The sequence below is a fragment of the Ursus arctos genome, unplaced genomic scaffold, assembly GCF_023065955.2.
Source record: "Ursus arctos isolate Adak ecotype North America unplaced genomic scaffold, UrsArc2.0 scaffold_28, whole genome shotgun sequence".
Taxonomy (NCBI): Eukaryota; Metazoa; Chordata; class Mammalia; order Carnivora; family Ursidae; genus Ursus; species Ursus arctos.
In genome coordinates this window covers 1,411,616-1,437,771 of record NW_026622963.1, presented here as the reverse complement: position 1 = coordinate 1,437,771, position 26,156 = coordinate 1,411,616, and the positions used below count along the sequence as shown (strand labels likewise).

Here is a 26,156-nt window from a genome sequence, read left to right as displayed (position 1 = left end):
AGCGGCCACTTGTCTCCTGTGCCCGAGTGCTCTGCCCTCAGGCCAGCCGTGACCTGCCTCGGATGGTAATTAGCAATTTACAGTTCGGTCTGTCTCCTAGAATGAGCTGGAGCCCTTGGGACCAAGAGACCTGGCTTAGGTGTCTTTGTGCCCCCACAGCACAGCGCACGATGACTTCAGAAAGGAGATACTTCATAAAGTGTTTGATAAATGAAAGAACGAGTCCCCGAGAGGCAGGGATGTTTACTCTGATGTCGCAGAGAAGGTAGCTGAGCCAGGCAGTGGCAGAGCTGGAACCAGGAACCCCCTCCCCACCCCACTGTCCTCCTGGAGCTGTCCAGAGCAAGTAAATGGTGGGGCTGAGTTGGCAGACCGATGGAGTGCTCACCAGCACCCTACCCTCAGGGCGGTGCCCGGGGGACTGTTAGCTAGGCATGAGTCATCTTTCCTGAGGTCCTGGCATATTGTGCCTGCCTCTTGGTCATGCTCAGAGCCCCCCAGTCCCAGCGTCACTAGGCCCTCCCGCTCGCAAGCACTGCACACCGAAGACCACTAGGTGGCACTAAGTGGTCAGCTAGTCCCTTCCCGGAGACCTGGCAGGTCCTTTGTCTCCTCGCTGTGCCTGGGCGGGGCTCGTATGCACCTCAGGACCTGGGTTGCCCAGTAGGTGTAAGGAGGGGGGATCCCTTTTCTGAGAAACTTGCACCGGGTATGTGTGGAGGACCTCATGGTTTGTGTTCATGAGCCGTCTTGTTAGTTTTTCACAGTAACTCTGAGAGGACAGTGGGAATTATCCCCACCTTACTGGAGACCCAACGAATTTCTTGAGAAGTTAGATGACTTAGCCAAAGCCACCCTGCCAGCTGGGTCTAGAACCCAAGTCCCTGCTACAGGGTCCTGGGGTTTTTGCAAAGTCAGCAGAGAGGGCCCTGAGGCTCCAAGTGGCTCTGCCACTTGCCACGTGACCTTGAAGAAGTTGCCGAAATTCTCAGCCCTAGTTTCATCATCAGTGAAGTGGGTCTAAGAGCGGTCAATGGAGTTAGGACAAGAGCTGGGGTGGAGGCAGGCAGGGGTGGGCTCTCACGGCTAGTTCCTATTGTCTTCATTACACTTACTTTAAGTGGCCACCCTGTACCACGCCCCCCCCCCCAGAGTGACCCAGAGAATAACAAAGAGAATTAACAGGATCCAGAGTAAATGAAAAGTCCTCTTTCAGTCTTCCCTTCTAGAGGACCCAGGCTGTGCCCACCTACTCCGAGGAATGGAAGAATGAAGGCCCCCCACCTTCCCCCAACAAACATGAGGTCCCGGCCCTAGTCGGTGAGTACATTTGTCAGAACTGGTCCTCTTCTTCCCTCTGTCCCTCTTTTTTTTTTTTTTTTCTTTTTTTAAGTAGGCTCCATGCCCAACATGAGGCTTGAAGTCACAACCCTAAGATCGAAAGTCCCATGCTCTACCAACTGAGCCAGCCAGGGACCCCCTCCATTCCTCCTCTTAACAGAGCTTTGACAACTCTTTGAGTGGGATCTTGAGACTGAGATTACCGAGGAGACAGGCTCACAGAAGGTGGGCAGCTCACAGTCACTCAGCTGTAAGTGTAGAGCTAGGATGGGCATAAGGCCTCACCCTGGTATTTAGAGCCTTTGAAAAAGAGCAAGCAGGGTGCCACCTCTCAGCCCCTAGCTTTGTCCCAGAAACCCCACACTCAACACTCCATTTCTTTTTCTTTCTTTCTTTCTTTTTTTTTTAGAGAGAGAGCACACAAGCAGGGGGAGTGGTAGGCAGAGGGAAAGGGAGAAGCAGGCTCCCTGCTGAGGGGGGAGCCCGATGTAGGGCTCCATGAGGGCCTCGATCCCAGAACACGTTCTGGGATCATGACCTAAGCTGAAGGCAGACGCTTAACCAACTGAGCCACCCAGATGCCCCAAGACTCCATTTCTTTTATATATATATATATATATATATATATATATATATATATATATATATGAAGAGAGAGAGAGAGAGCATGCACGCAGTGCAGGGGGAGCAGCAGAGGGAGAAGCAGACTCGCCACTGAGCAGGGAGCCTGATTTGGGGCTCGATCCCAGGACCTGGAGATCATGACCTGAGTCGAAGGCAGACTAGGCAGACGCTTAACTACTTAACCACTTAACGGACTGAGCAACCCAGGGACCATTTCCTTAAGATTCCAAGAGCATCACCTGCTGAGACAGAAATGACTGGGAGGGGCCAAGATGGACGGGAAAGGGCTTAGAAGGAGACCCTGAATGGGGAAGGGAACCCTGGGCACCAGACAAGCCCTACAGCGAGGGGGCTGACTGCTAGCCCACCTCCCACTCCTCAGACTCTTACTCCCTTGACTCCTGCTCATTCCTTGCCGGGAATGGCCCCTCATTTCCTCCGCTGGCGGTGTTGGATTCAGTAAGCGGAGCCCTAGCTCACCTGGAAGGTGTGGAGTGAGGAGGGCGTCCAGTTACATGCTGGGGCTGGGAGGGCAGGCAGGGGCAACCTGGGGGCAGGAGCCGAAGGCCTGGGAACTGATGGTGGGAGCAGGTGTTGGGGGAGGCCCCAAGACACCCCCACCCTTTGGGAGCCCCCCTATCCCCGCCATAGGGGGCCCCATCTTCTGGACTCAGTGCCTTCCTGAACTCTTCCCAGGAAAGCCCACGGCATCCGGCACCTGGTAGCTAGTGCGCCTCAGTTCCCTGGGCTGGGTCTCAGTTTCCTTATCCTCAGAATGGGGGTAGGGTGGGCAGAAGCCTTGTTTGACCGATGCCCCGCAGCCTGAAATTGTGCTTCGTAAACTAGAAGGGCCCTGCACACCCCTGAGGAGGTCCTTCTCCTCTTTCTTTTTTTTTTCTCTCCACCCAGGGTGGCCTCCTCCCCCGCCCCTCACCCTGGGCCCTGGCACAGCACTCCATGCCTATTTAAGGCAAATCTCCTGATCTCCTTTTAAATAACATTCGCTTCTTGTTGTGGAGAAGACAAGCAAGGCTTGAGCTTAGGGAAAGGGGAGGGGAGCCCCAGACAGCCCATCAGAGAGTGGGGGGAAGGGGATATGGGGGTGAAGCAGGTTTGGGAAGGTCCTTGCCCCACCCCCCATTCCCAGCCTCCCTTTTTGTCCCCTTACTGAACAGGACTTCAGTTGGCTCAAACCCCTTTAGAGGGGCTGGGGGACTCCCAGAATGCTTCACGCAGCCCCTTACAGGCAGTGGGGGTGGGGAGATGGGAATAATGCCAGTCCCGGGGCCTGGGATGGGTGTATGCTTGGGTGAAGAAGGAGCACAACCCGGATGACCCGTAAGGGACTGGGAGGGTCTGGGGTAGGATGGACATCTGATCTCCACAGCTTGCCCACTGTGAAGGATGAAACACAAATGGTTTTTAGTTCTAGAATCTGAGGCTCAGAGAGTCCAAGAGACCTTCCTGGGGCCACACAGCTACTGAGTGAAAGGGTCTGAAATAAAAGCCTGGCCCGGCTCAAATTTAATGCTTTCTCTCCCTTCACGCCTGGGGCTGTATGTGACACCTGACAGTGACTCTTATCAGGAGCAAAGCATCATGGAAAGCCCCCTGCACACACCCCCTCTGCCTGCATAGCTCCCAGGTGGGGGGCCCTGATTCCTTCCCTCCTGCCTCCTTCATCTTTCCTCCAGGCCCACCACTCCTCTCCTTCCCCCTCTCCTGAGTTGCTGGCCCAGGCCCTCTGGCCTAGCCCAAAACAGCTCACCTTGACTTGGTTCATACACCGAGAAAATTATATGCGGAAGGTGGCATGGCCCACACCCCTCCAGAGGAGCCAGGCCAGGCACCCTTCCCACTGCAAGACCCCTACAGGGCCCTTTCCACAGCTCAGTTCTTCCCCCTAAGATCTGAGGCCGCCCTCTCCTGCTTCCTTCTCTTCCCTCTTCCTAGTCTATCCCCCAGGTAGCCCCCTCCCTGACCTCCCAGCTCAGGCAGGGCTAAGGTCCCTGTGGTCCTCACGTGACTGAGATGCCCTCTCCAGGGTTCAAAAGCAGAGGGTCAGGGATCCTTTACAGATCATGTTGCCTCCTTGGGACCAGACACTCACTCCTTAGGCATGTGACCCCCCAGCAGAACCAGCCCCAACCCTTGTCAGTGTCAGGCTGGACTGGGGGCTGGGGGATCAGAACGAAGAAGAAGCCCTAGCCTTTCTCTGGGTACTTAGAGCAGAAAGGGGTCTTAGTAGTCAGCCGGTCCAATGGTCTCGATTCACAGATGAGCCAACGGTGGCCCAGGGAATGAGAGGCTCTGGGGTCCCACAGTGAGACAGAAGCTGAGTTGGATCATACTGGGTACTCTGATAACCCCAGGTAAGGGCTTGATCCCTGGGGGAGGGGAGTCTATTATAGGAGGAAACGTGGCTCTGTATTTAATGGGGGTGTCCTTGAGCTTCTCGAGTGTTTTGTTGTTGTTGTTTTGGTTATTTATTATTTTTTTTTTAGCATGGCTCTACTATTTTAAAAACTTTTTAAAAGTAATCTCCATGCCCAACGTGGGGCTCAAACTTATGACCCCAAGATCAAGAGTTGCATGCTCTAGTGACTGAGCCAGCCAGGCACCCCAGTGTGGCTCTGTTATTAACTTCTTGTGTGCCCCCAGATAAGCCCCTCTCCCTCCTTGGGCCCCAGTTTCCTTGTGTAAAACAGGAGGGTTGGGTAGATGATCTCTGACAGCCCTTCCCACTCAGACCTCCAGCACCTCACATCAGCCCAGCCCCATCCCCCAGGCCTCTATTTCCCAGCTCTTGCCCGGGTCCAAACCACCCTCGTAGCCCACTGAGATCGATCCAACAGTCTCTGCATTGTCTCCAGCCTCCACTCTTTTCCCCTCCACCTCACACATTGCCCAGGTAACGTCCGGAGGCTTTAGGAACCTCCTGTGGTCCCCCATGGCCTCCCTTAGGGTGCCCCACCTCATCACCTGGCATTCAGCGCATCCTGCCTGCAGTCTCGGACCCTGTGCTGTTTCCTTATTTGCCAAGTGGCACTAATAACCCCTGGTGGTAGGGCTGTGGTGTGCACACATTGGGACACATGTGGAGAGTCTGCGGAAGGCGGGATGGCCTGACCAACTTCTATGGTCCTTGGCTTCTCTGTGCTGGAAAGGCTGCCCATCCCACCGCCACTCTCCTTCATTCAAATTGGCAAGGTCTTTGAAGCTGGTTCCAGTCCCACCCCGTCTTAGAGAGGCCATCCCCCAGTGGCCCCATCAGAGGTGACCTTGCCCATGTGGAGCTCCTACAGGGCTGAACTCTACTGGTCTGCCTCCATCTGCAGCTCCCACCATGCCGGGGGGAAGGTGTAACTGGGGGCTCCTATATAGCCAGCTGGCAGGACACTTGCTGAGACAATGGCTGGGTCTGTGGGCTCCTGCCCACACCCCAGTCCTTCCCCCAGGACTGTGTTTTTAACAGGGGGATTATCTTTGACCCTCAGAGACATCCTTACTGCCAACTCCAAAAAGACTCCTAGCTAGGCTTCACAGCAGACTTTTAGCTGGAGGTTTTAGACGCTGTCTTGCCCTCTTCTGGTGACTGACCAAGTGGATTCTCAGAAACCTTCCCAAAGGCCCGGGAAGGAGTAGCTGGCAAGAAAAAATAAGTTATTAGAAGAGACATCTAAGGAAAGAGAAGTCAGAACCTAGATGCTTAGAGACTTCCCATTCTGGGGTCTAAACACTCTCAGCCACTTACTAATTGTAGGGCCTTGGGGAGATTATCTAATGTCTCTGAGTCTCCGCTTCCTTATCAGTAAAATGGGGACAATAATAATATCTCATCCTATGACAAAAGAATTAAGTGATGCATGCAGAGTGCTTAGCTCACGGAGCGGAACCTCATAAACACTCAGAAAATGGTAACTGTAGTCCTTGTCGAAGACAGATGGGGGGCGTCTGGGCGGCCCAGTGGGTTAAGCATCTGCCTTCGGCTCAGGTCATGATCCCAGGGTCCCAGGATGGGGTCCCTGCTCAGTGGGTAGTCTGCTTCTCCCTCTGCTCCTCCCCTCATCTCATGCACTTGCATACGCACTCTCTCTCTCAAATTAAAAAAAAAAAAATCTTAAAATAAAAAGCATATGGGGGCGCCTGGGTGGCTCAGTCAGTTGAGTGTCCGACTCCTCAGGGTCCTGAGATTGAGCCCCACGTTGGTCTCCCTGCTCAATGCAGAGTCTGCTTGTCCCTCTCCCTCCCACCGCTTGCTCTCACTCTCTCTCAAATAAATAAAATCTTAACAAAAAGCAAACAAACAACCCGTATGGATCAAGGCCCCCAGCTGAGGCAGGAAGCTGTTGGGAAGCAGGGAGGCCCCGAGGCACAGGCTGCTGGGCCAGAGGTGGGCAGGTGGTTAGTAGCTAGAACCAAAACACAAGTCCCAAGCCTGGTGCTAAGCAGTCTGCATTAACGTTATTTCATTTAAACCTCACACTCGCCCTTTGTCAAAAGTAGGGGTCCAGGGGCGCCTGGGTGGCACAGTGGTTGGGCGTCTGCCTTCGGCTCAGAGTGTGATCCCGGCGTTGTGGGATCGAGCCCCACATCAGGCTCCTCCGCTAGGAGCCTGCTTCTTCCTCTCCCACTCCCCCTGCTTGTGTTCCCTCTCTCGCTGGCTATCTCTATCTCTGTCGAATAAATAAATTAAAAAAAATCTTAAAAAAAAAAAAAAAAGTAGGGGTCCGGAACGGAAGTTTCCTAAGGCCTTGCCAGTTCAGTGAGCACTTGACTTCGGTTTACAGAGGCTTTCAGTGTACAAAGTACTTTTGACTTTAAAGAGCCAACTCTGTGAGTGTTCTGATGGTTGTCAGTGGTCACACAACCAGATCTGGGACTCGAACCGGGGAGGATGGCTCCACCTTTCCCCAGAACCTGGTGGCACACGGCTCTGAAGGGGTGGGTGAGACCCGAAACCCCACCAAGGGCCTAGGTAGGAGCATGGCCCTTGAAGGCAGCGACGTCATGGAAGCTCGGCTCTGGCTCCTGCCCAGCGTCCGGTCCTGTCGGGCTGTGCCGGGCCCGGAGGCCTGGGTCTGGAACTCATCAGCCCCACCTGTCAGCCCTCCCCTGGCCGGCACCCGGGGGCCTTCAGTTATCACTAAGGAGAGTGTGGCCTCAGTCCAGGGGCCCTGCATCCCTTCCAGGGAGCTATGCTACCATCAGCCAAGCACCCCCAGTTTGATCGAGCTCTGTTATATGACGGTACCATGAAATATACAAAGACCTCAGTCATTCAGTAAATATTTATTGAACACCTATAGTGTGCCTGGCCCTGAGCTGGCTCCAGGGAATCTGACAGAAATTCCTGCTTACACTCTAGTGAAAGAAATTGTAAAGGAAAGCAGAAGTGTGATGGGAAATACAAAAGAGAGCGATTCACTTTACACAGAGTAGTCAGAGAAGGCCTTTGAGCTGAGAGAGGGAAGGACAGCTAGAAAGAGCAGCCCAGACAGAGGAACGGGCCTACACAAAGGCCCTGAGATAGGAAAATCTGAGTGTCCAGAGAGCCACAGACCACTGCGGGGGGGGACAGCAAGCTCCCCCAGTAAGTGCCCACTGGACAAATGAACAAACCATCACAAGGATTTCTGCTTCCAGCCAAGATGGAGTAACCAGGACTGGATTTACATCCCCATCTAAGATGACTAAAATACCCACAAAGTATACGAAACAATGGTTCTCAAGACACTGGACACCAGACAATGAAAAGTAGTGATTCCTGAGAGTCAGGAAACAAATGAGGAGAGCCCTGCGAATGCCCCACCCCACTGCCTGAAGAACATTTCTGACCAGACACAGGGAGAGGAGGCAGGTGGGGTCTGGCATTCCCCTACACTGACAAGATGAAGTCAGGGGTCTGGGGACCCATGCAGAGAACCAAAAAGGAGTGAGTTGCACACAGAGAGAACTCTGGAACTCTACAGAGGGTACCTCTTTCAGTCATTCAGCTTGGCGCCGGCATGTGAAGAAACAACTAGAAAGCACGGTTAGAATCAACCAATACGATTAGAGAGAATAATGCTTGGAGCTCACGCGAGGCTGGGAATAATGCTGGCTCCTGCAAACCAGAGTGGAAACCTCACAATAAATGGCGCATTGAGTGCAGCACTCACCAGAGTTTTTGACTCAGAAGTGGGTGAAAACAAAACACTGCTCTGGCCCCATCTAACAAGAGCAAGATCTGAAAAAGAACCAAACTGTCTCCAAGTGCTTTTGCGCTCCAGAACAAAACTGGAGAGTATTGATAAGAATACAATAATGTCCAGCATCTAACAAAATTAAATTTGCAGTACCTGGCAACTGATAAAAATTAGCATGTATACAAAGAAAGAGGAAAGTATGACCCATAATGAAAAGAAAAAAACCGAAAAGAAAAAAACGGATCAGTTGAAACCTACCCAGAAATTACACAGATAATAGAATTAGGAGACACAGACATTAAAACAGTTATTATAACTATGTTCCATATGTGCAAGAAAATAAAGACTGACCATGTTAAGTAGAGAAATAGAAGACATTTTTAATAGACCCAAATTGAAATTCTAAAGCTGAAAACTACAATGTCTGAGATAAAAAATACCCTAGATGGATTAATGGAACATTAGATGTGGCAGAAGACTAGTGAACTTGAATACATAGTAACAGAAACTATCCCAAATAAAATACAGAGAAAAAAGGCTTCAAATAATAATAACATGGCATTGAGGAGCCATGTGACCTAATATATTTGTGTAACTAGAGTCTCCCAAAGAGGAAAGAGGACAAGAAAAAGAAATACTTGAAAGAAAAGGAAAAAAAATAACTGAAAAACTTCTAAATTTGATGAAGATTTGATAAATCCATAGATCTCAGATACTTAATGAACCCCAAGCACAATACACACAAAGAAACTATACCAAGCTCTCTGCTCCTCCCAGCTCAACAGACAGCTGCATCTTCTTGCGCAGTGCCAGCTGGGTCCCTGGGACACAATGGTAAAGACTGGGGTTAATGGATTTGGTCATATTAGATACCTGGTCACCAAGGCTACTTTTTTTTTTTTAAGATTTTATTTTTAAATAATCCCTACACTCAATGTGGGGTTCAAATTTACAACCCTGAGATTAAGAGTTGCATGCTCTACCAACTGAGCCAGCTAGGTGCCCCAAGGGGGGTACTGTTGCCATCCATGACCCCTTCATTGATCTCAACTACATGGTCTACATGTTCCAGTAAGATTCCACACGTGGCAAGTTCAACGGCACAGTCAAAGCTAAGAATGGGCAGCTTGTCATCAATGGAAAGCCCATTTCCATCTTCCAGGAGTGATCCCACCAATATCAAATGGGGTGATGCTGGTGCTGAGTATGTAGAGTCCACTAGTGTCTTTACTACCTTGGAGAAGGCTAGGGCTCACCTGAAGGTAGAGTCAAAGGGTCACTATCTATGCCCCTTCTGTTGATGCCCCCATGTTTGTGATGGGCATGAACCATGGGAAGTATGACAACTCCGTTAAGACCCTCAAATGCTTCCTGTACCACCAACTGCTTGGCCCCCGCTGGCCAGTGTCATCCATGACAACCTTAGCATCATGGAGGGACTCATGACCACAATCCATGCCATCACTGCCACCCAGAAGATGGCCTCTCTGGTAAGCTGGGGCATGATGGCCATGGGCTGCCCAGAACGTCATCCCTGCTCCTACTGGCACTGCCAAAGCTGAGGGCAAGGCAGTTCCTGAGCTATATGGGAAGCTCACCAACACGGTCTTCCACGTCTCCACTCTCAATGTGTCAGCAGGATCTGACCTGCTGCCTGGAGAAAGCTGCCATATTTGATGACATCAAGAAGGTGGTGAAATAGGCATCAGAGGGCCCCCTCAAGGGCATCCTGGGCTGCACGGAGGACCAGGTTTGTCCTGCAACTTTAACAGGGATACCCACTCTTCCACCTTTAACGCTGGGGCTTGTGTGGCCTTCAGTGATCACTTTGTCAAGCTCATTTCCTGGTATGACAGTGAATTTGACCACAGCAATAGGGTGGTATACCTTATGGTCCACATGGCCTCCAAGGAGTAAGAGTCTCCTAAACCAAGAGCCCCAGCAAGAACACCAGAGAGAGGCCCTCAGCTGCTTGAGACTGTTTACCCCAACTCAATCTCCCAACACACTGAGATTTTACAGTTTCTATCCCAGAATCCCTGGAGAGTGGGAGGAGCTTAGGAAGCCTTTCTTGTCATGTACCACCAATAAAGCACATTGCACCCAGCCCCTTCCCCTCCAAAAAACCTATTCCAAGGTATATCATAAGTTAATTTAAAAATGTGATAAAGAGAAAGATTTAGAAGTAGCCAGAGTGGGGCACCTGAGTGGTTCAATTGTTAAGCATCTGACTCTTGATCTCAACTCAGGTCTTGATCTCAGGATTGTGAGTTCAAGCCCCGTGTTGGGCTCCATGCTGGGTGTGGAGCTTACTTAAAAATAAAAATAAAAATAAATAAAAACAGCCAGAGTAAAAAGACATATTACATACAAACAAAAATAATGCTAACAGATTTTTTTTTGTCAGAAATCATGCAACTAAGAAGACAGTGGAGCCACATCTTTAAAATACAGAAAGAGGGGTGCCTGGCTGGATCAGTCGTGAGTTCAAGCCCCATTTTGGGTGTAGAGATTACTTAAATAAACGAATAAATAAAAATTTTTTAAAAACAAACATGAAATACAGAAAGAAAAAAAATACAACATCAACCTAATATGTTTACTTAGGTAAAAAAAAAAATCTTTCGAATATTAAAGTGAGACCACATGGGATGAAATTAGAAATTAATGACAAAAGGAAATTTGGAAAACTCACAGACATGTGGAAATTAAGCAACAACTCTGAAATAAGCCCTGGCCCAAAAAAGAAATCACAAGGGAATTAGAAAATACTTTGGAATAAATTAAAATCCTGTACCAAAGCTTATGGGATGCAGCTAAAGCAGTGCTTAGATGGAAATATATGGCTGTCAATGCATATGTTATTAAAGAAAGATCTGAAATCAATATCATAACCTTCCACCTTAAGACACTACAATAAGAAGAGCAAACTAAATCTAAAGTGAGCAGAGGTAAGGAGATAATAAAAATTCGAGTGTGAATTAATGAAATAGAGAGTAGAAAAATAGAAGAGGGGTGCCTGGGTGGCTCAGTCAGTTAAGCGTCTGCCTTCGGCTCAGGTCATGATCTCAGGGTCCTGGGATCAAGGTCCATGTTGGGCTCCCTGCTCAGTGGGGAGCCTGCTTCTCCCTCTCCCTCTACGTGCCATTCCCCCTACTTGTGCTCTCTCTCTCTCTCTCTGTCAAATAAATAAATAAAATCTTTAAAAAAAATACTTAAAAAAAAGAAAAATAGAAGAAACCAGTAAACCAAAAGCTGTTTTTTTTTTTAAAGTCAACAAAATTGACAAACCTTTAATTAGAATGACCAAGGAAAAAGAGAAGACTCAAATCACTAGACTCAGAAAGGAAAGAAGGAACATTACTGCCAACCTTACGAAATAGACAGCATTATTTGTAAAAGCACAAGGAACACTATGAACAACTGTATGCCAATACATTTAATAACCTAGATGAAATGGACAAGTTCCTAGAAAGAAACAAACCACTCAAATAGAAGAAATAGGCAATCCGTATAGACCTAGAACAAGTAAAGGGATCGAAGTTTTGGGGGGGGGGGTTGTTTTTTTTTTTTAAGATTTTAAGTAATCTCTGTACCCAATGTGGGGCTCAAACTTACAACCCCAAGATCAAGAGTTGCACACTCTACCAACTGAGCCATCCAGGCACCCTGAGATTGAAGTATTAATTTAAGAAATTACCCACAGCCTCAGATAGTTTCAATGATGACTTCTACAAAACATTTAAAGAATAATTAATACTGGGGCACCTGGTTGGCTCAGTCAGTCAAACGTCTGCCTTCAACTCAGGTCATGATCTCAGGGTCCTGGGATGGAGCCCTACAACTATGCACTCAGTGGGGAGCCTGCTTCTCCCTCTCCCTCTCCCTGCTGCTCCCCCTGCTTGTGCTCTTTCTCCCTCTGTCAAATAAATAAATACAATCTTAAAAAAAAAAAAAAAAAAAGAATTAATACCATGGGGTGCCTGGGTGGCCCAGTCAGTCAAGCGTCTGCCTTTGGCTCAGGTCATGATCCCAGGGTCCTAGGATAGAGTCCCAGGTCTGGCTCCCCACTCAGCAGGCAGCCTGCTTCTCCCCCCCCCCACCCCCCCTGCTTGTGCGAGCTCTCTCTCACTCTCTCACTGTCTCTCTCTCAAATAAATAAATAAAATCTTAAAAACAAAACAAAACATTGTATTAGAGGTTCTAGTCAGGGCAATTAGGCAAGAAATAGAAATTTTAAAAATCAAGATTGGAGGGACGCCTGGGTAGCGCAGTCGTTAAGCGTCTGCCTTCGGCTCAGGGCATGATCCCGGAGTTCCAGGATCGAGTCCCACATCAGGCTCCTCCGCTATGAGCCTGCTTCTTCCTCTCCCACTCCCCCTGCCTGTGTTCCCTCTCTCGCTGGCTGTCTCTCTGTCACATAAATAAATAAAAAAAATCTTTTAAAAAAAATCAAGATTGGAAAAGAAGTACAACTATATTTGTAGATGACACGATCTTGTGTATAGAAAGTCCTAAGGAATCCATGCTAAAATACTATTAGAATTAATAAACAAGTTCAGCAAGGTTGCAAGAGAAAAGATCAGTATATAAAAATCAATTGTGTGTGTGTTTTTTTAAAGAAAGCAGTCTTTATTTTTTTTTTTAAAAGATTTTATTTATTTGAGAGTGAGAGCAAGCGCACGAAAGAGAGCATGAGCAGGGGGGAGGGGAGAGAGGCAGAGGGTGAGGGAGAAGCAGTCTCACCACTGAGCAGAGAGCCTGATGCGGGGCTTGATCCCAGGACCCGGAGATCATGACCTGAGCCAAAGGCAGACACTTAACCAACTGAGCCACCCAGGTGCCCCCAAATCGATTGTATTTCTGTATGTAAATCTAGAATATGAAAATAAAATTAAGAAAACAATTCTATTTGTAATAGCATCAAAAAGAACAAAATACTTAGGAATAGTATATATGCTGCCACAGCAAGCACCAAAATACTTCAGAATAGATTTAATAAAAGAAGTGAAAAGCTTATACTCAGAAAACATTGTTGAAAGAAATTAAAGAAGATCATGGGGCGCCTGGGTGGCACAGCGGTTAAGCGTCTGCCTTCAGCTCAGGGCGTGATCCTGGCGTTACAGGATCGAGTCCCACATCAGGCTCTTCTGCTGGGAGCCTGCTTCTTCCTCTCCCACTGCCCCTGCTTGTGTTCCCTCCCTCGCTGGCTGTCTCTCTCTGTCAAATAAATAAATAAAAAATCTTAGAAATTAAAGAAGATCAAAATAAATGGAAAAACATCCCATGTTCATAAATCAGGAGACTTAGTATTGTTAGGATAGCAATCCTCCCCATTTGATCTACAGATTCAACACAATCCCTGTCAGAATTTCAGCTGCAGCGTTGTAGAAATTGACAAGCTGATGCTAAAATTCATATTCGAATTGCAAGGGGCCCAGAATAGCCAAAACAAGCTTGAAAACAAAGAATAAAGTTGGGGGATCTGTACTTCCTCACTTTAAAACTTACTACCAAGCAGCCAACAATAATTTAAGACAGTGTGGTATTGGCATGACGATAGACATATAGGTCAGTGGAATAGAACTGAGAGTCCAGAAACAAAGCCATGTGTCTATGGTCAATTGATTTTCAACAAGGGTGCAAAGACCATTCAATTGTGAAGAATAGTCTTTGCAGCAAATAGTGCTGGGACAACTGGATATTCATGTGTGAAGAAGAAGAAGAAGAAGAAGAAGAAGAAGAAGAAGAAGAAGAAGAAGAAGAAGGAACCCTTACTTCATATCACATACAAAAAGTAACTCAAAACAGATCAAATACCTAAATGTAAGAGCTAAAACGATAAAACCCTTAGAAGAAAATGTAGGAGTAAATCCCAAATTAGGCAATGGATTCCTGAATATGATGCCAGAAGCACAAGTAGCAAAAGAAAAATGAGATAAAATGGACTTTATCAAAATGTAAAACTTCTCTGCTTCAAAGGGCACTCTTGAAGGGAAAAGGGCCACGGAATGGGAGAAAATGTTTGCAGATTATATATCTGATAAGGGACTTGATATATATATATATATATATATATATGGAACTCTTACAATGCAATAATAAAAAGACAAAGCAATTACAAGTTGAGCAAAGGATCTGAACAGACATTTCTCCAGAGAAGATACACAAATGGCCAATAAGCACATGAAAAGATAGATGCTTGACATCATTCATAAAAGCTTTATGCCAGTAAATTTGATAACTTCGATGAAATGGACAAATTCTTTAATAAAAGGCACAAAGCATGAAAGCTAACTCAACTACAAATAAATAATCAAAATAATCCTGTATCTGTTTTAAAAAGTCAGTTCATTGTAAAAAGGGATAATCTTTGCAACAAATGATGCTGGGACAATTGGATATTCATACCCACATGAAAAGAAAGAAATTTGACTGATAACCTCCTATATATGCTAAAATTTACTCAAAATAGATGACAGACCTAAGAGTAAAACTTAAAACTACAGGTAACTATTCGAATTTCTAAAATTAAAATGAAACTAAGGGTTTGGTGAGGGTCTGAAGCACCTAGAACTTTCATACACAGCTGGTGGGAATATGAAACAGTATAACCACCTTGGAAAACAGGCTGGCATATGACCAAGCCATCCCGCTCCTAGGTCTATTTATCCAAAAGAAATAAAAGCATCTGTCTGTATAACGACTTAGACATGAATGTTCGTAGCAGCCTGGTTTGTAATAGCCCAAACCTAGAAACAACCCCAATGTCCATCAACAGGTAAATAGTAAACAAAATTGTTACATGTTCATGTAATTGGTTACTACTCGGCCCCAGAAGTGGATCTATTAAGATGTACAACATGGTCCAGCCTCTCAAAACAATGAAGCTGACCGAAAGCAGACAAAAAAGAGTGCATACTGTATGGCTCCATTTATAGATTCGAGCTAGTCGATAGTAACTCAAGTGGCAGCCTGGGCTGAGAGTCAGTGGGGAGCTGGCGGGTGAAGGAGAGGCAGGGGGAAACTCTTGTGCGGGATGGATATGTCCATTATCTTGAATGTGATGATGGCTTCACAAATGTATGTCTTTACATTTACATACACTTTACATACGTGCCGTTGATTGTATGTCAACGACACCTCAATTAATGTTTGACACAATTATATTTGTGATGTGGTGTCTCTGCTGCTAACTTGCTATGTGACCCCCCAGGCAAGGTAGGAAGTCTTTCTTAGTTTCCTTTTCTGTAAAGGACAGGAAGTCATAGAACCTACCAGTAAGTGCTAGTGTAAGCCAAAACGGGAATTTATTGGAAGGAAGCCTCAGAAAGTGCTGGAGCCCCGCAGAGTCCCGGGAAGACCTCTTACTGTCCCTTGTCTTTGCTTCTCTGATCACAGGTTTCCTGTTTCCCCATCTACGTGGTGGAAAAGGAAAGCTACCAGCTTCTGATTTTTTATATGTTACAGGTTTGATTACTCAAGAGATGTTGAATTGACTCTGTCAATCTCAGGTCCAAACGTAAATTCTCAGGGAAAGACCCTATTGGCCCACTTGGGTCAAGGACTCCACCATGCCTCAAGGTATGTGGTCAGGGGGGCAGAGCCACACAGGATGAACCTGACTGGTCTTACTTCCTGCAGAGGGAGAACAGGACAAGTGCTAGGGAAGTACTTGGTGGACAGACCACAAGAGGTGTGCCCAGAGAAACTACTAAGATACTAGCTGGAACTCAGGAGACCTGGCTTATTCTGTACTCAGAATTGTGCCTCTGGATGAAGCAGCATCTCTATTTGTAATGTTCAGGTGAGCAGCAGTGGGAAATCAGTGGAGGAAGAATCTCTTCCAGCTGGGCAGTCTAGGAAGGCTTCATGGAAGAGGTGCCAATGATATCAGCTCTGTGAGAAAATGTATGCCCAGCATTTGTGTGGCCTTTAAAGTTTAATATGTGCTTTCATGGCCTCTCTTTACAATGGAGACCTACCTTCTCAACCTCTCCCCTGGCATTAGCATTATTATACATCCCATCACACAGATGGGGAAATGGCCAATGAGAGACATTGCTGACTTGCCCAAGTTCACACAGCATGAAAGAGCAAGATGTGACCTCTGGTGTTTTGATTCCAGAGCCCTGGCTTGCTCCCTCTCCAAGGGTGACTTCAAATGGAGTGTGGAGAGAGGGGCTTGGTCGGTGAGTGCTTAGCAGGGACTGAAAAGGGGAAAAGCTCAGGTAGCATCTTGGAGCTCCTCTGCAGAAGATGCCAGGCCCCCTGGCCCTGGCGCCGGAGACCAGAGACCTCCTTTGAGCTGTGCTGCAGACTCAGACCAGTTTCCACCCCACTCTCCTGACCCCTCATCCTGCAGCTCCAACAGCCTGGGGGATCTTAGACTCAAAAGGTGAACTCATTAGAGTCCTGCAGAATGCCAGAGAAATCTCAGGGCCCACCCCGACCTCCTGGGATAATCAACACTAACAGTCAAAAGCCGCGGCCATATACCCACGCAGTACTGATTTCATTTTCCTGTACTTTGTGGGGTGGGTACTGCCACTATCCATTTCACAGTGGTAGGAAACTGAGGCTTAAAGGACAGTGCATTTAGTGTCCCAGGTCACACAGCTGGTAAGTGGTGGATCCAAGTGGGTCTGATGACAAAGGAACTAAAACCACCCGCTGAATCGTTTCTTCTCCTGCTTGCCTGTTTCGGCCGGGGGCGCCAGGCCTGAAACCCTGCCGTTCCGCCCGGTTTCAGGGTCTCGGCAGCCCAGGATGGGTGGCACATGGGCCATCTGTACTGACATGGTGGGACGCAACGTGGACATACCTGCTTTGTCTGCCAACCATGGATTTAATGTTGCTACTTTTAAAAAAAAAAGATTTTATTTTAAAATCTTTAAGTAATCTGTGGGGCTTGAACTCACAACCCCAAGATCAAGAGTCGTGTGCTCTACCAACTGAGCCAGCCAGGCACCGCTATTGCTACTACTTTTAATCCCAACTTCGTAAGAGTTAAATTTAATTGCCAGGTTGTATGTCCTGGAGTTTAAGAGCAAGGAGTCAGGGACGCCTGGGTGGCTCGGTCATTAAGCGTCTGCCTTCAGCTCAGGTCATGATCCCAGGGTCTTAGGATCGAGCCCCGCATCAGACTCCCTGCTCAACAGTGGGTCTGCTTCTCACTCTCCCTCTGCCCCTCCCTGCTTGTGTTCTCTCTCTCTCAAATCAATCAATCAATCAATCAATCAATCAGTCTTTAAAAAAGAAAAATGGAGTCAGAAGTTTCCAGTCCTGCCCTGGCTTCCCTACTTCCCTGCTGTGTGATCTCGGGGCAGCTTCTAAACCTCTCTGAGCCACAGCTGCCTCATCCGGAACAGGGATAACAACTCCAGCCTCGCGTTCAAATGTTGAGGGGAGATGGGCTCCACTGGAAATGGACAAGGCTCGGGTTGCTTTAAGCAGCACAACACCTACTCCATCCATCCCTCTAACTGAAGCTAGTTCAAAACATTTTAAAAACACACTTAACTTTGTCAGATGGTTAACTCTTGTTAAGTAATCTCTACACCCAACTTCGGGCTCCAGCTCACGATCCCGAGGTCAAGAGTCGAACGCTCCACGAGCTAAGCCAGCCAGGCACCCTGATGGTTGAATCTTTTTGATGCGTGCTTAGGTTTATCTATTTTGCCTGAAATGTTCTTCCAGTAAGTCCACATGTGAGCCTCAATGAGCCCCCAGACCTAAAGCAGTCGAACAGCTAAACCGATGTCTCACTGCCCCGTGGGCCTTTCACATGCTGACGTGCACCGTGGGCCTCCCAGAAGGGTTAAGGGTGGAAGGGAGCAACGGAACCCCCGAACTTGCTTTCTGCCCCACCTACCAACACCTCCTCTCTCAGAAGGCAGCTACTGCCTACCCTTCACACTGCGGAGGTTTTTCCTTACCTGTCCCCAGCTCCAGCCTCCTATTTCCAGCTGGAGGGACAAATGTGCTATCAAATTTGGCTTTCTTCTCTGTCCTGCCCCTGGTGCCCTCCACCCAGGCCTCCTGCTGCCCTCCTACAAAGCTCTGTGAGTGCTTGTCTTTCTCTCTACCCCTAAGGCCCTACAGTTGTCACCTGATGACCCTTGGTCTAGCTCCCATCAGGGCTCTAACCACTCGTGGACCCAATTCTTCTTCTTGCCTTCCTCCTGAGAGTTCTTCTCTGTTCACCTGACACTCCAGCCAAACCAGGCCCTCCACACTCTGAGTTCTCCCACATCCATGTCCTTTCCTCTGCCTGGAATGCCCCCAACGACCCATCTTCAGGGTTTGGCTCTAATGTCGTGGCCTCCCACGGGCCTTCCCACCCAGTCTGGCTGAAGGCCACGAGTGGTTTCTCATTCTGTTTGGGCATAGTTCTTTGTTCTTGAGGTTGTTTCATCACTGGTGAGGTCCACTGGAGTCTTTGGTATACAGTAGGTGCCCATAAACACCTGTAGCTGGAAGGAATGAGTCTAACCCAAGTCCTCGATTTTACAGTGGAGGCAGAGTTGAAGAGATGCTTGACCTACAACTGTTGCCAGGAGACAGGACTAAGGGGGGCTCCCGCCAGGCTCCTCACCAGGCCAGGATTTTTCTGCCATTCACTTTGGGAAGGAAGCCCTCCAGGGGCCATGTTTCCCTGGGAAGACAACCGTCTAGAGCTCACCTATAGACTCTTCTTAGCTAGGTACTCCCCCACTGTCCCGGACACACCATCCACTCTGGAAGTCTGGGTGCCACTCTGTCTCTCAGAGCCTTCCCACTGCCATTCCACAGTTCCCACCACTACCACCTGGATACTGTCTGAGGCAGAAAGGGCCTTCGGGATTATCCATCCAGGGGGCCCACAAAAGCCTCAGAGGGTCCTTGACCCCCGAGCTGTGTGCACAACTGCGTGTGTGTGTAGATTTCTGGAGTGCACATCAGAGACACCACCTGAATCTCAGTGGTGTCCAAGACCCACATGAGATGCAGAACAACTTATCTGTTGAGCTCCTCATTATACAGGTGTTAAGATACATAAGGGTCTTACAACTGTCCCTCATTTTAATTGCTAACGTATAGATTGGCCCACAGCCTGGTTTTGCAAATAAAGTTTTACTGGAACACAGTGACACCTTTGTTTTTATATTGTCCATGGCTGCTTTCTCACTACAGCTATGAAGGGTAGATTTGCAACACGGATGTTAGCTGTGTAGCCCACAAAGCCCAGGAAGAATTGGCTGCCAGTACGATGATTACACAGGTAAACAACAGTCGGCCCTGAGCCACACAGCTAGTAACCTGGGGCTTGAATCTATGTCTGTTCAAGGATTCTAGAACACACCTCTGTGCTTCTCCACTCACCTCTAACACACAGTGCTCATTCATTCAGTCAGCAAGGGTTCAAGGAACCCCTTCTGTGTCCTCCAGGCTGAGCTACTGGGGGCACAGTCTGGGGCGGGGGGAGTCGAAGCCAACCTTATGGCTGTGGAGAATTACTTCACTCGGCCTCCAGGGCCCTTAAGTGACTAGCCCTGTACACCTTCTTTTTGTCTGTTGAATACACAAATATTCTTCCTACCTCAGGACCTTTGCATGTGCTGGCTTAGCTGGCACTTTCCTGCCATTCAGGTTCTAGCTCACGTATCACCACCCAATTAAAATTTCTGGGGTCAAGGCAGTCTTTATTCTTACATGGCACTTACCACCAGGTGAAATATTTTGTTTACTAGTTTTTTGTTGGTCTCCCTGAACCTAATATAAAGTTTGTCTCATTCATTGCTAAAGCCTGGTGCCTAGAACAGTACCTCACACAGTGGGCACTCATGGTACTCGATAACTGTTTATTAATGAAATGACTCCTGGACAGGGTGTCATGCAATGTGGCCTCTCTTCCTGGCTCTGTCAATAAACTCACTGAGCCACATTTCCCTTCTCTGGGCCTCAGTTGCCTCCTATGTAAGATGGAATGTGAGGTTTGGGTGAGAAGCCCCTAATCTTTTGGTTTGAACCTTTTATGACTTGAAAGCATTTGCCAGGGACCTGCCATTAGTAGGTTTGGTGGCAACAGGCTATATTTGACTGTGAGCTTAAGTCCCAGACCAGGCCCTGGGGACAGATGAGAAAATCTCTACGGGAGGGATGAGGGAAGGACAGGGTGGGGAGGGGGGTTGGAGGCAGTGGGGAGACCCAGAATCAGTCAGGCAGGGAAGGCCCTGAGACCTGCAGACCAGGGGCCAAGGAGGAAGTGCACAGAAAGGGGAGGCAGCTGAAGAAGAGGGGGGATAGGGGTTGTGGGGAGAGCTGCTTTCGCTTTCTAGCCTATGAGCTCTAGAGTTGTTTGAAATTTGTATAACAAGCATGCATTATTTTTGCAACTGGAAAAATTAAACTGTGCATGCCCTTTGACCCAGCAACTCCATTTCTAGGAAGTCCCCACAGATAGAGGCATGTGTGAAATGACCCATGTACAAAGCTATTCACGGCAGCCTTGTTTGAAATGGCAAAATACTGGAAACAATCTAAACGTCCATCAAAAGTGGACAGGCAGGCTAGATAAACCAGGGCACATCTAGAAAGGGGAACAGTAGAGACATGTTAAAGGTAAGAGCCTAGCAGGTCTGTGAGTGCTGATGTAGAATGATCTCCAAAATCTGTTAAGTAAAAGAAACAAGGTACAGAACGACATATACAAGATGCTGCCATTTATATTAAAAACTATACACACAAATGTTTATAAATGCTCAGAATATCTCTGCTCGTGTACCAGTTGCTAGGGGATAGGACTGGGGGGAGAGACTCGATGTTCAATATTCTTTTTATAAAGTTGAGATAAAATTCACATAACACAAAATGGACCATTTTAAAGTGTACAATTTCTGTGGCGCCTGGGTGGCACAGCGGTTAAGCGTCTGCCTTTGGCTCAGGTCATGATCTCAGGATCCTGGGATCAAGTCCCACATCACGCTCCTTGCTCAGCTGGGAATCTGCTTCTCCCTCTCGCTCTGCACCTCTGCCCCCCACTTGTGCTTGCTCTCTCTCAAATAAATACATAAAATCTTAAAGAAAGGGGCACCTGGTGGGGCGCCTGGGTGGCACAGTGGTTGAGCGTCTGCCTTCGGCTCAGGGCGTGATCCCAGCATTCTGGGATCGAGCCCCACATCAGGCTCTTCTGCTATGAGCCTGCTTCTTCCTCTCCCACTCCCCCTGCTTGTGTTCCCTCTCTCTCTGGCTGTCTCTATTTCCGTCGAATAAATAAATAAAATCTTTAAAAAAAAAAAAGGGGGGGCACCTGGGCGGCTCAGCCAGTTAGGCAGCTGCCTTCAGCTCAGGTCATAATCTCAGGGTCCTGGGTTCGAGCCCTGCATCAGGCTCCCTGATTCTCCCTCTCCCTCTGCCTGCAGCTTCCCCTGCTTGTGCTCTGTCTCTCTCTGACGAATAAATAAATAAAATCTTAAAATGAAGTGTATAATTTCCGTACAGTTGAACCATCACCTTGATGTCATTCCGTATTTTCATCACCCTAAAAAGAACCTGCCATTTGCACTAGCAGTCCCTCCCCACCCCGAGCCCCTAGCCCCCGGCAACCACTAATGTGCTGTCTCTATGGATTCGCCCGTTCCGGATAGTTCATACAACTGGAGTCTTACAATATGTGACCTTCTGTGCCTCGCTTCTTTCACTTGGCATGTTTCGAGGTTCATCCATGCTGATCCCCGTCATGGATTTTATATTCCATTGTATGGACATACCACATTTCGTTTATCTGTTCATCAGTTGATGGACATTTGGCTCATCTCCACCTTTTGAATATTGGCAATAGTATTGCTATGAACACTCATGCACAGGTTTTGGTTTGAATACCTGTTTTCAATTCTTTTGGGTACACATCTAGGAATGTAATTGTTGGGTCATATGGTAATTCTATGTTTAACTTTTTTAAGAACTGAAAACTTTTTTTTTTTAAGATTTTATTTATTTATTCGACAGAGATAGAGACAGCGAGCAAGAGAGGGAACACAAGCAGGGGGAGTGGGAGAGGAAGAAGCAGGCTCCTAGCGGAGGAGCCTGATGTGGGGCTCGATCCCAGAACGCCGGGATCACGCCCTGAGCCAAAGGCAGATGCTTAACGACTGAGCCACCCAGGCGCCCCTGAAAACTGTTTTCAATGTTCTTTTGTACCTTGCGAATTTTATGCCATGAGCATCATGAGCAAATATCTCAGCACTTCCCCGGCAAAAAATAGGGGAAAAAATGAAGGTGTACATTCATGGGGGAAAAAAAGCATACTGTCAATGCAAGGGATTATCGTTGGGTAAGAAATGAGCAAATAGGGGCGCCTGGGTGGCACAGCGGTTAAGCATCTGCCTTCGGCTCAGGGCGTGATCCCGGCGTTGTGGGATCGAGCCCCACATCAGGCTCCTCTGCTATGAGCCTGCTTCTTCCTCTCCCACTGCCCCTGCTTGTGTTCCCTCTCTCACTGGCTGTCTCTATCTCTGTCGAATAAATAAATAAAATCTTTAAAAAAAAAAAGGTCAGGAGCTTAATTGACTGAGCCACCCTGGTGCCCTGACTACCTTCTTAAAAAAAAAAAAAGAAAAAAGAAAGAAATGAGCAAATATTTATCTAGATGATTTCTAAAGAAAACTGCATTTTGGACTTAGACTTCAATTCAAATTCCACTTCTTTGTTCCATTCTAGTTCCAGGTGTGGGAAACAGGGTACAGGGAGAACTCGGATCAAATCCCAGGCCTGTCGGTTTCAGCTGTGCATCATTATGTAAGTTACTTAACCTCTCTGCGCCTCAAATATAAAATAAGGAAAAATCATCTACCTGGCCAGCTGTGAGAGTTGAGGAAGCTGAGGAAAGTGTTGGCACACAGCCGGCTGCCTAGGCGGGTACCCTTACACTAGTAGATGCTTAACAGACCGAGCCACCCAGGCGCCCCTGGAGGAACAACTTTTGAATTGAAAGGACATGGTGGCAAGCATGGTGGCAAGCACTGTTATGTAATTCTACACAAAGTATCCCCATTTCACAGATGAGGAAACTGAGTCTCAGAGTCCTTTGTCACTTTGCCCAAAGTGATAAAAATAAATAAAGAGTGCTGCACATTTGAGCCTAGGCCTGTCTCAATCTAGAACTTGGAAGCTCAGCCTCTGTGCTAAGGGGTCAACGGCCAAGTACTTGACAGATGGTAATGATCACTAATCATTATCTGATAACAACATCGGTGTAAGTAGAGCTGAAGGTACAGCAATGCAATGAGTAGTCTGGGGTCAGGGGTGTGAGTTATTTCTCCCCAAGTTCAGGCAGAGGCTGGATCAGCTTTTGGTATGATTTAAGTGTTTGATACAGATGACTGGATTCGGGTCCTGGGTTCTAGTTTTGAGGGTATGAGGAGAGTCCCAAGATCTGTCCCCAGAGATTTAGCTGTAGTTGTTTTAGATGGGCCTAGGAGTCGGTCCTTTCCCAAAGGCGATTCTGGCCTGCAGCCAAGTGTGAGGTTCACTGGCTTGGACGACCTCTAGGGTCCCTTCTGACCCAGAGTCTACGATCTGCGATGCCTTAACACCCTTCCTCTGGGTGAGGCATCGTCCTCTCCCCCTCCTGCCTTCTTATATCCCTACGGCCCTACAGAGAACGAGTGCAGCTGCTCTCTCCCCCTATGAACAGCGGCTTTGGGGAAGGCAAAAAAGACTGCAGAGATGGAAGGCCCAGGAGCCTCCCTGCGTCCTGCAGTGGTGAGGGTGATGCAGCTCTTCCTTCCTCGCCTCGCTCTACTCCACTCCCTGCAGAGCCCCAGCACTGTCACTTGCCCCACTGGACCCTGGTCAGGTACAACCATTCTTACTTTCAGCTCCTTGGTCTTTCTCAGACACTGCCCAGTGGGGTCAGCTTTCTGGGCATGCAGGCAATCCTGCAGAGTTCATCTGTCTCGAGGGTCCATCCTCTCCTAGCCTCTGGGAGGCCAGCAACAGGCAGGGAGGCAAGCCAGAGAGGCATTCTCAGTGACCTTTGGTTCCCTGGGAAGGACTCAAAACAGTAAGAGTTTAGCAAGTACCATTTAATCGTTGCCAGAACTCTTTTTTTTTTTTTTTTTTTTTGAAGCAGACTTTCTGGGGAATACAATTTGAGGAGTCTATAAGAAAAGATCTGCCACCTGGTTTTGAGATTAAAAGTGGTAAGTATGGAATGAACTCAGTACCATGCTGTACGACCTCAAGTGAGTTGATTTCAGCTGCTGAACCTCAGTTTCCCCATCTGCAAAGGCCACTGGTCAGTGGTCGGATAGAAACTGCCAGTGGGGCAGGGGTTCTGGCTGCGGAGAGGGACGGTGTAGCTGGGAGCCCAGAGCACACCTAGGAATCTTTGGCTTGCCAAGACACCCCTTTTGGGTTCCTGATCATTGTTTTTTTTTTTTTATTATTATTATTTATATTTTTTAAGCTTTTATTTATTTATTTGACAGAGAGCACAAGCAGCAGAGGAAGAGGGAGAAGCAGGCTTCCCGCCAGGCTCCATCCCAGGATCCTGGGATCAAGACCTGAGCTGAAGGCAGACACAACCCCCTGAGCCACCGAGGCCCCCTGATCATTGTTTTTCTAATCTTCTGCTTCCCTTGCAGGTTCCTGGCATCCCACTCTCTCTCCCATCTTAGGAGAGGAAATGCAGTCATTGACATGTTAGTATAAAAATACTTCTCTCAGGGAGTTTTTTCATGGTACCCAAGCCTTTCATTCATTCCATGTTCGTTACTGAACCCCTTCTACAAGGACCCAGGCTGGGTAACAAGGATTCAAAGATTAAAAAAAAAAAAGACATCATCCCTGTCCTCAGGGTCCTCCCCCAATTTTAGGGGGTAGAATAACTTTTTTTTTTTTTCTGGAAGTGGGGGAGATACTGCCTCCTTGGTTTGAAGTGAAGTTCTTAGTTTTTGGGGTTTTTTTTTAAAGATTTTATTTATTCGACAGAGATAGAGACAGCCAGCGAGAGAGAACACAAGCAGGGGGAGTGGGAGAGAAAGAAGTAGGCTCCCAGCGGAGGGAGCCTGATGAGGGGCTTGAACTCAGAACACTGGGATCACGCCCTGAGCCGAAGGCAGACGCTTAACGACTGCGCCACCCAAGCGCCCCTGAAGTTCTTAGTTTTATTCCATTGCTGATTTTATAATCACTCCTCCTGTTGCCCTATAGCTTTGAGGCCATTAGAGAACTTCCAGAGCCAGGATCTCACTTAGCACGCCCAAAAGCTTGGATAATACTCATGAAAGCCTGGAAGGCATCTCTAGTTTTACTATAAGAAAACAAAGCGTTGGGGCGCCTGAGTGGCTCAGTCCATTAAGAGTCTGCCTTCGGCTCAGGTCATGATCCCAGGACCCTGGATTGGGCCCCACATTGGGCTCCCTGCTCAGTGGGAGCCTGCTTCTCCCTCACCTGCTGCTCCCCCTGCTTGTGCTCTTTTGCTCTTTCTCTCAAATAAAGACATAAAATCTTTATTTTTTTTGAAGATGTTACTTATTTATTTGTCAGGGAGAGAGAGAGGGAGAGGGAGAGAGCACAAGCATGGGGAGCGGCAGGAAGAGGGAGAGGGAGAAGCAAGCTTCCTGCTGAGCAGAGAGGCCGATGTGGGGCTCCAACCCAGGACCCTGAGATCATGACCTGAGCTGAAGGTAGATGTTTAACCGACTGAGCCACCCAGGTGACCCAAGACATTAAAAAAAAAAAAAAAAGCCTTAGAAAGTCAACTACATGCTCATGGTTACACAGGTTGCTATGGTCACCTGGACTCAAACCTAGATCCTCTGACATTGGTGTTTTGGAAATACTTTGTCTTAGATTTGACTCTGCGATTTAGGTTACTGTGTGGCTCAGAGTAAGCGAGGCACGAAGACAAAGCCAGAGCTCAGGAACTTTGGGCTGAAATGGCCCGGTCTCTGATCTTGACCTGCACCACGCTGACCTAGAACTTCAAGGTAGCAGCAGGACCGGGGACAATAAGCA

The 26,156-nt window shown here is 47.9% G+C and overlaps 1 long non-coding RNA gene across 2 annotated transcripts; it reads left to right on the top strand.

The window, feature by feature from the left end:
- The first annotated feature begins 1,044 nt into the window (after positions 1 to 1,044).
- LOC130541941 (uncharacterized) lies at positions 1,045 to 25,622 on the top strand. Of its 2 annotated transcripts, none has more exons than XR_008956075.1 (5): positions 1,045 to 1,320; positions 15,624 to 15,737; positions 22,854 to 22,931; positions 24,268 to 24,337; positions 24,626 to 25,622. It is a non-coding gene; the product is annotated as an uncharacterized LOC130541941 (long non-coding RNA). The 2 variants fall into 2 exon arrangements; XR_008956076.1 differs by having other exon boundaries at positions 24,265 to 24,337.
- Positions 25,623 to 26,156: the final 534 nt, after the last annotated feature.